The sequence below is a fragment of the Stegostoma tigrinum genome, chromosome 13 (assembly GCF_030684315.1).
Source record: "Stegostoma tigrinum isolate sSteTig4 chromosome 13, sSteTig4.hap1, whole genome shotgun sequence".
NCBI lineage: Eukaryota > Metazoa > Chordata > Chondrichthyes > Orectolobiformes > Stegostomatidae > Stegostoma > Stegostoma tigrinum.
In genome coordinates, this window is record NC_081366.1 from 36133285 (window position 1) to 36149975 (window position 16691).

At 40.0% G+C, this 16691-nt stretch overlaps 1 protein-coding gene across 4 annotated transcripts in view; it reads left to right on the forward strand.

Moving 5' to 3' along the window:
• myot (myotilin) overlaps window positions 1-16691 on the forward strand; it is a 116274-nt gene that overhangs the window by 60610 nt on the left and 38973 nt on the right. For 2 of the 4 annotated variants that reach the window (XM_059650666.1, XM_059650668.1), the window contains exon 1: window positions 10206-10319. The exons of the other annotated variants lie outside the window; for them this stretch is intronic. The gene's annotated coding sequence lies outside the window, so the exon portion shown is untranslated. Of the gene's footprint in view, window positions 1-10205; window positions 10320-16691 lie in introns of those variants that run through there. 4 annotated transcript variants of the gene reach the window in all.

A 16691-nucleotide genomic window follows, 5' to 3' on the forward strand; every position in this document is an offset into this window, starting at 1 on the left:
AGTTTCCAAATCTTTGTTTTGGTGCCTGATTACTGTGGAGGCTTTAATTAATCAGTAGCCTCTGGCGCTTTTCACTCTTCTCAAGAGCAGTCCATTTTAAAACCGTGCCCAACTTCTATAGCAATGGTGCTCAGGGGAAAGATTCTTGTCATTTTTAACTTCATATAACTTGGAAGGAAACTGGGAATATATGGGTCGAAATGCTGCTCTGTTTAGGCATTTCTCAGACATGGAATAGTGTACCAGGGACTAATTTAGCAGTGAGATGATCCGTGCGTAATGTTTGTGTGGCCTGTGGCGATTGCCGCACATATGCTGAGAACATTTTAAGCAGCACAAGCAAGCAGTCTGCCAAGAGAACAACGCTTTCTTAGGTCCCTCTGGTGAAAATAATTTTTATTACAACTGGGACAAGGGTTTCCAAGAAGTTTCTAAGAACCGCTCGGTTCACAATAAACAACTGTACCTCCCAGTCGCGAACCATTTCAACAACCCCTCCCATTCCTCAGATGACACGTCCATCATGGGCTTCCTGCAGTGCCACAATGATGCCACCGAAGGTTGCAGGAACAGCAACTCATATTCCGCTTGGGAACCCTGCAGCCCAATGGTATCAATGTGAACTTCACAAGCTTCAAAATCTCCCCTTCCCCCACTGCATCCCAAAACCAGCCCAGTTCTTCCCCTCCCCGACTGCATTCCAAAACCAGCCCAGCCTGTCTCTGCCTCCCTAACCTGTTCTTCCTCTCACCCATCCCTTCCTCCCATCTCAAGCCACACCTCCATTTCCTACCTACTAACCTCATCCCGCCTCTTCGACCTGTTCGTCTTCCCTGGACTGAACTGTCCCCTCCCTACCTCCCCACCATCTTTTCTCTCCATCTTCGGTCCGCCTCCCCCTCTCTCCCTATTTATTCCAGTTCCCTCTCCCCATCCCCCTCTCTGATGAAGGGTCTAGGCCCGAAACGTCAGCTTTTGTGCTCCTGAGATGCTGCTTGGCCTGCTGTGCTTATCCAGCTTCACACTTTGTTATCTTGCAGTTTTTATGCCGTTTATTCAGGTTGTATTTTTAAGATTTAGCTCAGTTTACAGTAGTGCTCTTGAGTTTTCATAAAAAACGTGTGAAATTGCAATGCTGTTGCTCCTTATAGGAGGCTATGATTGACCAAACCATTGCACAATGTCAATACTGAATTAGGTCCGTTTTGTTGCTAAATATTTAACATGCCCTGTGCCAATTGTATTATTTTATTTTTGTTATTTTTTTCTGTTAGGCTGAACATTAACAACCTGGTAGCACGGAAATTGCAACCAGCCTATAAATAGACAACAGGGATCAATTACTGGGCCTGAAAAATTGGACCTGACACACAACTAATATTGGAAGTCAGGCTTTCTTATCACTGATCCAGTGAGTTATGACATCCAAACAGCCCAATCTCGTTGTCAGAGCTGGATTCTAGCCTTTGCTTATACGGGCTGTCAAGAGTGCATCTCAAAAACCCAACTTTTTTTGAACTGAGAGATGAGAACATGACCACTGAGCTAAACGAAGATGGCTGAAACTTTGAGATAACAAGGTGTAGAGCTGGATGAACACAACAGGCCAAGCAGCATCAGGGGAGCAGGAAAGCTGAAGTTTCAAGCCTAGACCCTCCCCCATTTTCTGAAGAAGGGTCTAGGCCCGAAACATCAGCTTTCCTGCTCCTCTGACGCTGCTTGGCCTGCTGTTTTCATCCAGCTCTACACCTTGTTATCTCAGATTCTCCAACATCGGCAGTTCCTACTATCTCTGGCTGAAACTTTCCTGAGTCTGCCAGCATTTCAAGCATTACTTAAAGGAAACAATCTAATATGTGCTTATTAATATTGATTCTAATGACCTGTTCAGCCCCAGGAAAGAAGCGACCCAGTGGTCGACCTTTAAGAACTTCATACAAATGCACAAACAGACACTGTAGCAGCAGGCAGATTTGCTGGATGCACTCAGGTAATTGACTCAAAGGTCAGGGGATTCCACCAATGCGGTTTGTACTGTACTGCTTCTCACATGTGATCCTCTGACTGCCTTCACAGGACAAGCAGCTGCCATGGGAAGCCAAGCATGGCACACTCAGCTGGCATAAAACTAAAAAGCACCTGTGGAGAACTTCAGCAAGTCTGGTAGGATCATGGAGAGGTAAACAGAGAAAGCATTTTGTGTCCAGTACGACTCTTCTTCAGAATCAAACTGGACCAGAAATGCCGGAACATTAACTCTGTTTCTCTGTTTGTCCATAAATATTGCTAGAGTTGCTGCGAATCTCCAGCCCACTTAGTTTTTATTTCAGATTTCCAGTATCCATAGTATTTTGCTTCTATTCTAGTACGCTCAGTGTCTGTTTGATATCCATACAGACCTCACTCCATTGCACCAATGGTAAGGTGACGAGTGCATGAGGGACTTGACCCCACCCCTTCCTCATATGGAGACAGGGTGCTACCAATAGGGAGCCAGCCAGAGGAGGGATCATATGCAAATTTCCAAGAAGTGTCCTCTCAGGACACTGCAGTGATTGCCAAACATTCCAGCTGCATTCTGCCTGACACTCTTTACCCTGTGGGAGCTCAAGCCGAGGAGGACAACCCCTGCACGATTTTGCCATCTAGCCTCAAACAGCCTCAAGGTCACCCAACGAAAACTCGGAGACCAACAGGATCTATTCTAAGGCAGGCTCCCTGCCCTTTACCGGCAGACCCCAGGTCTGCACCTAGATGTAGACGGAGCGAAAAGTGGTACCATAATCTTTTGAGGACATATAATTGGCATGATTCATCCTTCATTTTAAATATGTTATCATTTTTGTAAATATATTTTCACTTCCCATCATCAGCTGTGGAAGCAAATGTCATTTTACCTGCAGCTACAAGAACAAAAGTCAAGTGACTGGCCAGGCTTAGTGCGCACAATACTTGCTATTTTCTCCGTACTGTCCATAACAGCATGAATCCTTGTCATTATTGAAAGAAGGATCATCAGAAGTTGTGAAGGTTTCCATCCATTTGTCACCTTAACTTTTATTAATGAGTTGAACTGCACAGAATGATCAAAGCATGAAGTTGCTCTTGAAGTTGGGATAATAAAGGGGATGCTGGAATCAGCAGCGCCAAAACACAAAGAAGTCCAGCCCATGTTGCTTTGGCCAACATTGCTATGCTGTAAGATGCTGGAGGTGCTCTTCAGCCTGAAGAACATCCTTACCATCAAACAATGCTGCAGCTCTCATGGATCCCCATTTTCTGTCCCTTAGCCTTGACACACCCTCCAGTTGTCCGGAGCAGAGATTCCTAGGATCAGGCAGTGTGCTCTGCCTGCATGTTTCTGGTATGAAATCCCAGAGATGACCTTCATGGAAACCAAAATCAGTGGCCCTAGCACAAGAAGATGCTGCATTGCAGATACATTGGACAGATGACACGGTGTTCTGACCTCTGGACACTGCCCCTCTGTCATCTACATGGCATTCCATGGAAGATGTGGCTCTATTGGAAGTTTTGCCACATCATGAGGGCACCTCGCCTTCAGCTGGAAGCTCCGCAGTTGGGGACAGCTCCAATCCACTGGATGTTGATGCAAGACATGGCCTTCCAGATGCATATGTTCATCATCCATTCCTGTGCAGCAGCACTTAGTGTAGCAGCCACAGCAATGACCACATCTTCTATGCCTAGATCCATTGGAGAGATGGTGCCCATGAGTCTATTTGGGCAATATTGGAAATGAAACACTTCTCAGCAATGAGATCATTCTTCAGAAGGGTCCCTACCTGAAATGTCAACTTTTCTACTCCTCCGATGCTGCCTGGCCTGCTGTGTTCCTCCAACTCCACTCTGTGATAACATTTGAACAACATCCTCAAAACATTGGGACATGGAGATCCCAGTGGGATGACTCTACATGGGCTTTAGACATCATTACCCTGATTCAGAAATCTGTTGCTGAAGTCTTTTAATGCACATACAGTAGGAGATTGTATGAGTGGCAACAACAAGGAGAACCTCTCCCTGCCACTCCAACCCCACAGTATCAAGAAAAGGCAGCATGGATTGGAGGTTAAAGGACTGGACATTTCACAGTCCAAGGTGCAAAATGTGCAATTCCTGCACCTTGAGCAGGCGGTGGAACTGTGGAAGATGTTTGCTATTTGGCAACAAGGGTGAATCTTTCCTTTCACAAAACATTGCTCACATCTCACAGCCAATTGATTTGTAATGCTGAATAATGTGGTCAACAATGCTTGGGACCAGGACTTGAAGTTGACACAGTTGGTCAACATGTAAAGTGCTGCATACAGCATTTTGTGATAACACACGTCCTTCACCTGTAATGTAGGGGGGTGATGTTAATACTCTTGTCCATTGAAAATCTCACATGACGCAAAAGCAGGCATTTTACTTCACTCACACCTCAGACTGTATCACTGGCCCTGTAGGAATGACTAAGCCTCACTCCCTGGTCTGCACAAGTACAGGCTCCTTAGGCCTGACTGCACAAAGCAGCTGACTGACTGTCCAAACCTCTGGGCTGATATTGGAGGAGACCACTAACTGGCTGTGTCAGGACCACCTGACTGAAAGCTGTCTCCCCTGATCTGACTGTGGATTACTCCCCTTCATCTTTGAGACTTGGACATTCAATTGAAGCATATGCTGTGTGCTCGCTGAGAGAGCTGCAAATGTAACATTGACATATACCACAGTGCCATACAGCTACATGTCTGCCCACTTGAGTGATTACTGCTAACAACCTTGACTGTGGTTGGTGATTGTACTAAAATGGAAAGCAAGGCAGAAAGATAGTGAGCCTTTCGCACTGGTTTAAGGGGGCCAAAGCAAAACAAAACAAGCCAGAGATGCTGGCAGCATGCAAGAAGGTGCAAAGTAATTAAATGCTAAGAGAGGAAGAACGGAGGACTGAGGTGTAGCCTGGTCAAATCCGTGAGATGAATGTTTGTCGCTGTGTTCAAAGTGCCCTGGCAGGAGCATTCCAATGCAATGTCTTTCAATGTGCAACAATGAAGTGGAATGTGGTAAGTGGTTCAGAGAACTGCCACGATGATGTGTTGATGCTGGCATATGTATGATGCCAACTTCTGTGAACGAGAGTGGAGGCTGTCGCTACCTCTGAAGCATACCCTGAGATGTTGGGGACTGATAACCAAGATAGAGGGCTGAAAGTGGAGGCAGCGAGCGATAGGGTTAGGGTTAGCCATCAAAGACCTGCTCTACCTTTTGCTGGTGACGATGGGAATGGAAAACTGCATATCAATGAGGCATTGAATGTAAATGTTGCTCTCAACATTAAGAATTTCATTTATGCCAATCTCACCATATTTCCTCATCTGACTCAGCACTGCCCACATCATTCAGGGGCAAGGAAGATTTCTCCCAAAGAGTGAGTTTTATAAATTTACTGAAGTATAGGATCATATAAAGAGGTTTGAAAAAATGTCCCTAATCCTGAAAAGTTTACACATGTCAAAGCATGAAAAATTGAACAAGTTATAGAGTGGGGAGCTGGAACTGAAAACTTAAATATCCATAAGTAAAAGCATCATACATTCTAAACTTCTTTTGGTGGTCCTTATATCCAGTGGCATTGTGGCTAATGTAAGCTGCTTGATCTTCTGGAGACAGACTCCTTTCCAAAGTGGTTGCTATTATACTTAAAGTTCCTTTTATTTTTAAAATTTTCTACCTCTGCGGCATAATGTGTAACAGAGACAGAGTCCAGGTTTGAAAGACTGAGAGAAAGCTGCTGTTACTGCATCCTTCATGTCTTCTTGATGTTACTCCCTCTTTATTCCCTAAGATCATGGCTGATTGGATAATCCTCAATGCTACTTTCCTGCCTTTGCCTTGCAACCCTTGAATCCCTCAGTGATTCTATTTCAACTTTGAATATACTTAATGTCACAGTCTCAACAGTGGTAAAGAATTCTACATATTCATAGCCCTCTGACAGAAGAAATTGCTCCTCATCTCTGTCTTAAATGTGACCCTTATTTTGATATTTACCCCCTGTTCATAGACTTTCCCACAAGGGTAAACAATTTATCCACATCAGTCCTGACAAGTGCCCTAAGAATCTTGTCAGGTTCAATAAGGATGCCTCTCATTCTCCTGAATTCAAATGAGAACAGGCCCAGTCTATTCAATCTGTCTTCATAAGAAAGTTCCTTTATACCTGGTATCAGCCTCATGATCCTTCTCTTGATTTCCTCCAATGCCAGTGTACCTTTCGTTATACAAGGGACCAAAAACTGTATACCTTATTCCAGATGTGGTCTAACTAGTATCTTGTATAGTTTTAGCAAAACCCTAGTTTTATATTCCATTCCCTTTGAAATAAAGGCCATCAATGCATTTGCCCTCGCTGTTATCCACTGAAGTTAAGCTATGTCAGAGATTTTTAGAAAGATGGCCTCTCAGAAAAGTCTTATGGCTTCTGCAGTCATTTTATTAAGAAAATGCCCTTACTCTTTTAAAGGTGTTTTCTTTTAAACAAAATTCCCAGGTAGTAGATAAACCAACGGAATTGAAAGATTTATAATGCTTACATTGCAACTTCATGACACTATCAAAAATAATCATGCAAAAATTTGATCACCTTTTGACGTATTTCAAATGAGCATCTAATGAGCTATTAAAAAGACAAATCTTCATATAGTGTCTATTTCCCAACTCCTGTAGAGACAGTCACAGAAGAGACTGAAGTACACAGTGAAAATTTTTCACCCATAGTACTTCCTGCTATTGTCATGATTCTATTTATCCTGCAATGACCTCAAATCAGAGACTTTAAAAATATTTCTGTTCACTACTTTGGGGAATGATCTGTGTTCAATTGTTGTCCTTTTCAAAAATAATAGTCATTTTGTGAAGCAGTATTGGATATAACTGATTTCATCATCATCTGTTCACACATTTATCTACCTCAATCAGCTCTTTTAGACATTGGTTAAACTGGAGTTAGATCTCTGAGCCTGTTGGGAGAAATCAATATTTAAAATTAAGATAGTTGATTTGGTAACATTGGTCCAAAGTGCAAGATGTTAAAAAGATATTATTCATTATAGATAAATATTGAAGATTCTGTTGCATCATTATACTCTGAGGAAAAACTTCTTCACTCAGAGAGTGGTGGATATATGGAATGCTCTGTCCCAGAAGGGAGTGGAGGCCAACTCTCTGGATGCTTTCAAGAAAGAGATAGACAGAGCTCTTAAAGATAGTGGAATCAAGGGTTATGGGGATAAGGCAGGAACAGGATACTGATTGTGGATGATCAACCATGATCATAATGAATGGTGGTGCTGGCTCGAAGGGCCGAATGGCCTACTCCAGCACCTATTGTCTATTGTCTATTGCTAATATTTGGAACGTAAAATAGCATGGATACATTCAGGGGAGATAGTAAGAACTGCAGATGCTAGAGTCAGAGATAACACAGTGCAGAACTGGAAGAACACAGCAGGCCAGGCCGCAGCAAAGGAGCAGGAAAGTTAACATTTCGGGTCAGAACCCTTCTTCAGAAGACCCTTTCTGGTTAATGGTGCAGTGACAACAGTACTATACATCTGCATAAACGTGAGGGAGAATATGTTGACATGGAGGATATGTTGGTGTTGTGCAATAAACTAAAGTTGGAGAGGGATTATTTGGAACCTAAACATAGGCATAGATATAATGAGCTCAACAGCCTGTTTTAGTCTAGTAAAATCTCTATTACTCTGGATGTTCACATAATTACTGCGACATTGAGTAGATGAAACAAATGTGTACAAATTGTGTTTGGGGCTGGTGGGGTTATAGGGATGTGATATGTTACCCAAATTGGGTTAACAGAAGATGCAAAATATCTAAAGGTATTTAACAAATGGGTTAAATTGTATTTTACTTTAAAAAAGACACATTCTCATCCAACATAATAGTTAATGGAAACAAATGCAACTTCTTTATATCTAAACATTATTAATGTATTTTATCAATTTGATTGTCACACCGCTTCCTTTCAATTTAGTCTGACAGTGTGCATCAAGGCATGCTATTTTTGTTTAGCCTTGCATCACTGAATTGAAATCTATCAATAGGTGGCATACTGTTCATATTAAAGGTCAGTAAATGACATGGGCTATCCACTCAGTCCAATGACAGATTGTAATCGTAAATATCTTGAAAAATGCATCCAAAAGGATGACAATGTGTTTGAAATATTTCTCCTGATTTTACTTGGAGCAATAAGGATCCAGTGAAAACTTACTGACAATAAGCAGTGACATAACAATGACTAAAGCAGCTGAAGTGGGAAAAATGGGAGGTGCTGTCACAAAGGAGCCAGTGAATAGATGGATTGCTCTCAGAATTCAGCAGGCAGCCTGCAAAAAGAAATGAGTTTCTCACTTCAAAATAAGAGTGTTTCTGGTCTCTGCACTATAAGGATTTGGGTTGAAATCTGCCTCATGTAATGGTGCAAAACAGGCGATATTCAATCAGCTGCCCATTATACAAAGCATTTGATAGCCAGTTCTGTTGAAGTCAATTAAATTGAACATCAGACATTGCAAACAATGGGCCAATTCGATAGCATCCATCTTGTGTCAGTGATCAAGACAAACATCTTTCCCGAGGTGCCATTGCAAACTTTAAAAGCTACATATATTTTATTTCTCATCTTAACATTGTGATATTGTCAGCATTTATTATGTAGAATCTGAGAACTGTGCAGCGATATATTATTGCTTACTTTGTAATCCATCGGTAATAAAATTAAGTTTGTAATTTTGTTAATTCTGTGTATCAGTTGGAAATGCTAACCCATGTTTTTACTGTGCCATCAATCCAGTTGTATCAACGTATCAATCCAACTGGCTTGATGTGATTGTAAACTTACATTTATACACTGACCAGTTTCCCAGAGTATGTACTGAGTTCCACCCCCAGGCAGGAAATTTTAATCATTTAAACACTTCGAGGTTGCAGGTGAGAGTGTCCACATATTCAAAACAAAACTTTTACCAAAATTCAGCCCATGATCATCAGACTTTGCAAAGCTCTCTTAGCACCTTTCAGAGAGTGCAAAGAATGGCAATTCTGGCATGATGAGATTAGCTTGTATCCTGACCTTGGATTGTTACAGGAAGGAAACCAGTTTGCAATGAAATACGCCTGACAGTATAACTCCATATATTGTAAAACTTTTATAGTTACACCAATAATATATGTGCATTCAAGAAACAGTGTGATGCACATTTAATGGAAGATTTGTAAATAGCATTCTGACAGATAATAGTACTGTAATTTTTTTAGAGGAGACTATCAATGCTGTGGTTACTAGATATGCAAATCAGCATTAATATAAAAATCCCAGCTAGATGAAAATATGACAGGACAGAAATGTACACTTTTGGTCCAGTCACCTTTAAACAAAGGTAGGTTGAGATTCTGCCAATAACAACATAATTAAGTTACACAACAGCTATAATGTCAACATCGTTCTTTAGCAAACATTTTAAACATCTGCCACAATGGAAAACGTAGTGGTGGGAAGACTACTAAATGACAGAAAGCATGGCCAACAAATGAATTTTGCTTTTGGGAATCCTGAGAAATGTATGTACACATGTATATTTTGTATTCAGCCATATGATCTACTAAGGTACTTGGAGCAAACTTCGACATAGAATTGAACTAGCTGGTCACAGTGCAGAAAGCTGCTAATCTCTACGAGATTGTCTGAGTGAAGCTGATATGGTTCCCAGCAAAGAGAGGGGAAAATCAGAAAGATGTTCTCCAACCCATCCATCCATTCAATAACAAAGGTTATTGACAGAATCCTGACTTTACAACAAAGGAGAACCAGTACAACAGGAGAAAATGATATGCAAAATTCGGAGTTAATGCCAAAACAATTGAGATTATTAATGGTGATGACAGCATACTAAAAACATATAACATGAAGACATTGTATGCATGCAGATAATGAAAATGAATTCAACATCACTAAATGACATGGTGCTCTTGGGTTTGGTGGTTGGGTTATCCAGTATATGTCAGAGTATATGGACTGATGAGAAGAGGGACTCTTACTTTGATGAGAGAGTAAGTGATATAGCGCTGTAGTGATAGATCAATCATTCACCAAACGTCATTCTCTTACTGCGTATACTATATACAAGCACTAAGTTCTAAAGTTTAACTTCTCAGTAAATAGCAGTATTAAAAAGGCTTCCCTAGTGCTCGTACCAAGGTAACAAATCCTACAAGAATCTCTTATTAAGGTATGTAACCAAGTAATTTGTATTTGGTTAGAGAAAGAACACAAAAAAAAGTTTATAAGGTGAAAAGCTGAACTTATCTTTTATAAGTTGTTTTTGTACTTAAGATAAATAAATATGAATGCTTCATATATAATTTTAAAAAGATTTATTATCAATATTATTGATATCTGTGTACAGGTATATAAAGGAAAAGAACTTCATGTTTCATGCCTTTTTGCAAATACATGTTTAAAATTATATCATCACTGAGTTGAAGAAAATCGTTACAGAATTGTTATTCTTCGTGTCTCTAAATTTTCCTTATGTTAAAGATTTGTGTTTGGTTCTTAATCTTTTCTGCTAAACCATTAGCATTCACATTTGAACTAAAAATATAATGCAAGTTTAATTAAAAGGTTATACTTTACAGATTTAGAAGAAACCCTGTATGAGTGAGTTGTAAACATGTATAGTGAATTTAGTAAATTAATGCTGATCTGCATTCGATTGACCTACAGAGCCAACATCTGTGAGCAAGTCCCTGAATGCTTTTCCAGAAAATACAGAATATGTTTTGGTAGTTACTGCCAAATCATACACATTTGATAAACCACTGCCTTTATCCTAAAAGCCTCTTGGCCTCCTGCAGGCTCACCATTGAAGACTGAATAATAGTCAAATAGATGTTAGTCATTACTGGATAATTCCACAGATTATTTATACTAGTATCGAGCAACAAAAGGTGCATTTTCCTGCCCCAGATACTCAGAAATGCAAAAGAAAGGTCTTCTTCTGCAGACTATTAGAACTAATTAGTGATAAAATCATTGATCTAAACAAATATTCTTTATTACAAGAATTATTCATTCATGTCTGGTGCAAAACTAAAAGAGGAAATTTGGCCCAACCATGGTTTATAAAACACATTAGGGATAGTTAAAGATACAATGAGGAGACATACAAAATTGTCAGAAAAAACAGCAAGCCTGAAGATTTCAAGCATGCTGGGTTTCAGAGTTTGATCAAGAAGAGGAAAATAGATTTTTTTGAGGATGTAACTAGTAGAATAGAACAGGGTGGCATGTGGATGTGGCATATTTAGATTTGCAACAGGCTTATTAAGAGGTCACTCAGAAGAGATTAGTGAGCAAGTTTAAAGTACAGGGGATGGAGAGTAATATATTGGCTTGGAACAAGAATTGGTTGATAGAGAGGAAACAGAGATGGGAATAAATGGGTTTTTTTTCAAATGCCAGGCAGTAACTAGTGGGACATCACAATGTCAGTGCTTTGGCCCCAGCTTTCCATAATACATATAAATGAGTGAATCAAATGCAACATTTCCAAATTTGCAGATGACACAAAACTGGGCAGGATTGTGAGTTATGAAGGAGATGCAAGGCTTCTAGACAAGCTGAGTGAGTGGGCAAAGGCCTGGTACAACATGGCTAAATGTGGTGTTACATACTTCAGTGTGAAAAGTAGAAAGGAAGAGGTTTATTTAAATGGTGATACAAATAGAGATATGTATGTACAAAGCCAAACACTTTCCTGGTACACTAATCAATGAAAGTAAACCGGCAGATTCAGCAAGCAATTAAGAAGATAAATGGCATATTAGCCATAACTGCAGGAGAATTTAAGCTCTGACTGCTGTTATACAGTATCTTAGAGACCTGAAGCACTGTGTGCAGTTTTGGTCTCCCTACCTATGAGGAAGGATATACTTGCTATAGTGAGAGTACAGCAGAAAATTACTAGTGCGATGCAGGGGAAAGCAGGACTGTTCTATAAGGAAAAGTTGGTTTGACCAGACCTGTATTTACCAGAATTTAGATTGATGAGATAGGGTCTGATTGAAACATATAATATTCTAACAGTGCTGGACAGGCTATTCACGGGGATGAAGTTTTCCATGGTTCAGGGTCTAGAACTAGGAAATACAGTTGCAAGAGACAATGTAGATCACTTCGGACTGAGATGAGGAAAAATAACGTCACCGGAAGTGTAACATTGACCATCACAGAAAGCTGTAGAAGCCAACTCACTGAATATATTCATGAAATAGATGGATGCATTTTTAGATTTTGAAGATATCAAGGGGTATGGATAAAAGGTCAGAATATAGCATTGAGATAAATGATCAGTCATGAAGTTGAATTGTGGAGCAGATTTGAAGGCAGAATGGCCCACTCCTGTTGAGTTGCTATGCTTTTATGTTAATCCTAGTCAGGCATACTGCCAATACATTGTGCTACTTTGAAGCAGATGATGTAATGGAACTTGCATTAAAATTCTTCCAAACTTGTTTTCCCAGGAAGTAATTGGCACGAGCATGATTTGACTTGTAGATCCATGCCCACACTTTCAAAACCATCAGCAGAAGCTAATCAATGCCTTTTAATTTTCCATTGTAATTGGTCAGCAAATATCCAATTACATTAGGGCAAAAGTGGTTCTAGTAACCACTATGCATGAGGCCAAAGTGAGGCCTGCCAATACTACTAAATATGGGCTGGGGTTTTCCTACCCTGTGGTTGTGGTCTTGAAGATAAAGGGGTCAGGAAATTAGGATGGAGCCACAGGCAAGAGAAACCACTCCTGGCGCTCTAGTGGGTCCAACCGAAGGGGTTTCCCCTTTGATTTTACCGACTTATTGCATTTGCCCCTCTGATTTGTTTGCTTATTTTATGCTTCTAAGAACATCTCCTTGTTGAGCTACTTTTAAGGTTCCCCAGCTCCCTCAGCAATGCTTGTCACTGCTAGTGGAGTTGTCAGCCATGTGATGTGGCCTTTCTTAATAGAGGCCACTTCTGGAAGCTCGCTGAGATTGCCTCACTAGTACTGATTCGAGAGCTTGATTTGATCCTAGATTTGGGGTTCAGGAGTCCACAGGAAAATGTAGCCTCACATTTCTAAATTGTGTTACCTTCAATCTTTAGCCCGTTGAAACAGGAACAAAGATGGGCCACTGGTTAGCCCTCAGGTATCAGCAGAGATCCCATTAGTTCAGACTAAATACTAGAAAAAGGAGAGCTTCCTAAGAATGTTGGTTTTTTTTCTTCTTTGTGCTGATTCCCAATATTCCAGTAGATATTATCAATTAGGAACAAAATATATTCAAATCTCCCTGCCGAATCTCTCAGTGCCACAAAAGATTCCATTCTAATGAACAATAAATCACTTCATACAAGTTCTCTGCCACTGAAGGGTGCCCAAAGGCCAGTTACTACATCAGTGGTCTGAACATATCCAGAGGCGTAACAACTAGAGTTCTATAACATGAAAGTATATCCTTTGAAGAAAGTTAAGCACGCCTCCTCTGTATATATAGGGAGCACAATTTGCAGCCATTTACATTCCATTATTATTTGTGAATGGAGGTAGCTGGTTTGACAGCATGGTGCAGCTACATTTACATGAATATAACATTTGTGTATTATACTTTTGAAGTTTATATTAATTTTGGTCAATAAAACAGAGGAAAACAGATTAATACTTAGTGAAGGAACTGGAGTAACAATCATTTAAATGTTACTCCTACATAGCAGAACAATATAATCGCTTCTGTGCCCAATCCATAAACTAATGTGATTTAAACAAAAGCACAAGAGTCCAATTGAAAAAATGAAAAAAAGGATGTATAAAGGATGTTTCTCAGCATAAGTAGAGTTAAAATAAATGAAGAAAGAATCAAAAATTGCACTAAATCACCATCCAAATATGGAAATATTTTGCCCAATTGCAAATTAAAATTGTTTTTTCTACATGAAGAATACCATTGCATTTATAATTAGAACCATTTGTTCTTACCATACCAGTGAACATCTGAACTACACTCAAAATAGCAGCGTTACAGCAGTGCAATTCTACGAGTGATCTGTCAATATAATTGCTAAGGTCAAACACTACAAATGAAGGTCATTAATAAAAACTATAATTATTTACATTCATTAAAATAATGTAGTGTTAATTCTTTGCGACAAATTGTTTGAGTTGCAGTAATACGTAAGTCATTACGCAGCTGGGAAAAAGCAGTTATTTTAAAGTGAAAAATATACCTCGCAAACATCAAAACTTCCTTTGATATAGCAATTATGTTAGGGACATCCTGTGGAAAACCTTTTGAGTTGGCTTAAAGAAGATGAGATAGTGGGCTGGTAACATAGCTGCAGTCACTGTTTATTGCTCAGAAGAATTGGGTGTTTAATAAAAATGCTGGGAACCCAACAAGAATTAATAGCTTTAATTTAACAGCCATTTTCTCCACCATGTTTCAAATGTTATAAGTCATCACACATTCAAAAAAGCATCATGTAAGAACTGCAAACATTCTTAGCTCTTAAAATCTATCTTTAAATTTCTGTTAATAGACAATAGTAGACTCAAAGTGAGATGCAATGGCTTGCAAGTTTATTTCAGAAACTTAATCACATTTTAGAAGTAACCTGCTTATTAAAAATATAATGGCCCCTACACTGAGAAGAATTGGGAGTAGTTCAGGAGTGCCCAGTTCCAACACATGAACCTGGGAAGGCAATAAATATGAGAACTGCATTGATCATTTTGACAGGCCAAATTTGAATAAAAGTGCACAGTTTGTAACGTGATACCTGCCCATATTCACTACCTGAATGGCAGGTGGAAGTAGGAATTTGTGGTCAACCTGGGATATTGAATCATAGAGATGTCCAACACAGAATAAAGACCCTTTGACCCTAACTGTCTGTGTCAGTTACAAACAACCATCCCAATATTCTAATCCCATTTTCCAGCACTTGGCACATGGCCTTGGCACTATAACTGCACATCTAAACCTTTAGAAATGATCCCAGCAGTTAATGGGAAAAGGAACCCATTGCTCACAGTGAGAGGATGAGGCAAGTGTGGCAAGAGTAGATGAGTCTGTGAGAGTATGAAAAGGAATGGATCAGACCAGCATCACAGTGGGGTAGCACAGTGGAAGAAATTTTCTTCCTGAGGCCCAGACAGGCAGGGGTAGAAGCAAACCTGAAATATAAGTTTAAAACTCACCACCTGGCCCTTTCTGGTCCAGAATTCAGCTCCTGAAAGGCTTAGTCAGGTGGACTCAGGCATCAGATTGAAATTGCAGTTTGCATCCTGATGGTATTAGCAGACTAGATCTGTGTATTTAAAGCAGGAGCCCTCACTCTCCGAGAGCTAATAAGAAGGCACAGCAAGAAGAAAATGGAACCATAGGTATAAATAGATCCTGTTAATTTTATTGCATAGCTCGACTGAAGTTAGCCAGGTAGAGGACTGTTAAAATCGGAGCCAATATGAATCTGTTATGTAGGAGCAGAATTGTTTTTGGATTGAAGTTAAGCATTTTTGTTAATAACAACAAATATTTTTCAGAGGTCCAATCCAGACATATTTTGCATTTGTATAGGGTGATTTGGCAACATGGACACATACCCTGAAAAGAGTTTCTTCCTGTCTTGCGCCTGTCATTAGAATTCCCTTGATCTTTCCACCAAGCTCAGTGGCATTTACACAGGCATGCAGCAAGGCCAGACTAATATCATGTCTCGTCGGTCACTCACCCCGTAAAGAATAGACACACTGAGATTGGAGCCCCTGGAAACTGTTATCTCCGATACAGCATTTCAAAGAGAACTCAAAGCTATGATTCATACCTCTGTTAGGGAGAGGGTGCCTTGTGCTTCGCCGTGGAGGTGACTTAGTGTATTGTTCTGGATGAAAGGTAGCTCTGCAATACAACAGAAATCCTTACCAATGTGAGTAATGCTTTCCTCAGTGCACTGCCACTTACTTTGCACAGAGCAAACAGATATTTTCCCCAAGAATGGATGATTGCCATGAGTGGGAGGATGAAATTTATAGTCCTTCTGTCTCTGGCACTGTAGAATGTTGCCTTCTGAGGACCTATTGAGAAATTGCTGAGAAACATCTCCTTATTTCTAAACAAAAAGAAGGGTCTTGCCAGGACCATCCCTTAAGCCTGCTCCAGGACTTCATCATCAAAGGAAGCTTCCTGAATATTGTTAGTCTTTACGAAATCAAATAAACCTGTTTCAGCAATACTGCAATATTAGAAGCTATTCACCAGAACTGACAGTACAGATACAACTTTAAGGTTATGCAGTGGTGATTTTTAAATGTTGAAAATAATTCTGGCCTCCAACACAGTGCTTCCAATGTGAGACATAAATTACTCTGGGTATGCACTCGTCATTTGGTAAGGAGAGGGCCTTGCAAAACCACATAGATCCTCTTTAACCCTAACAGTTTAGAACAAACCATTCAATGTACTCCTCTGCTGGTAATGTCCCAGGATTGGAACTCTGGTTTTAAGTTTGCTGTGGTACAGATATGAAGATTGATTTATTTTTTGAAAACGAGATCAAG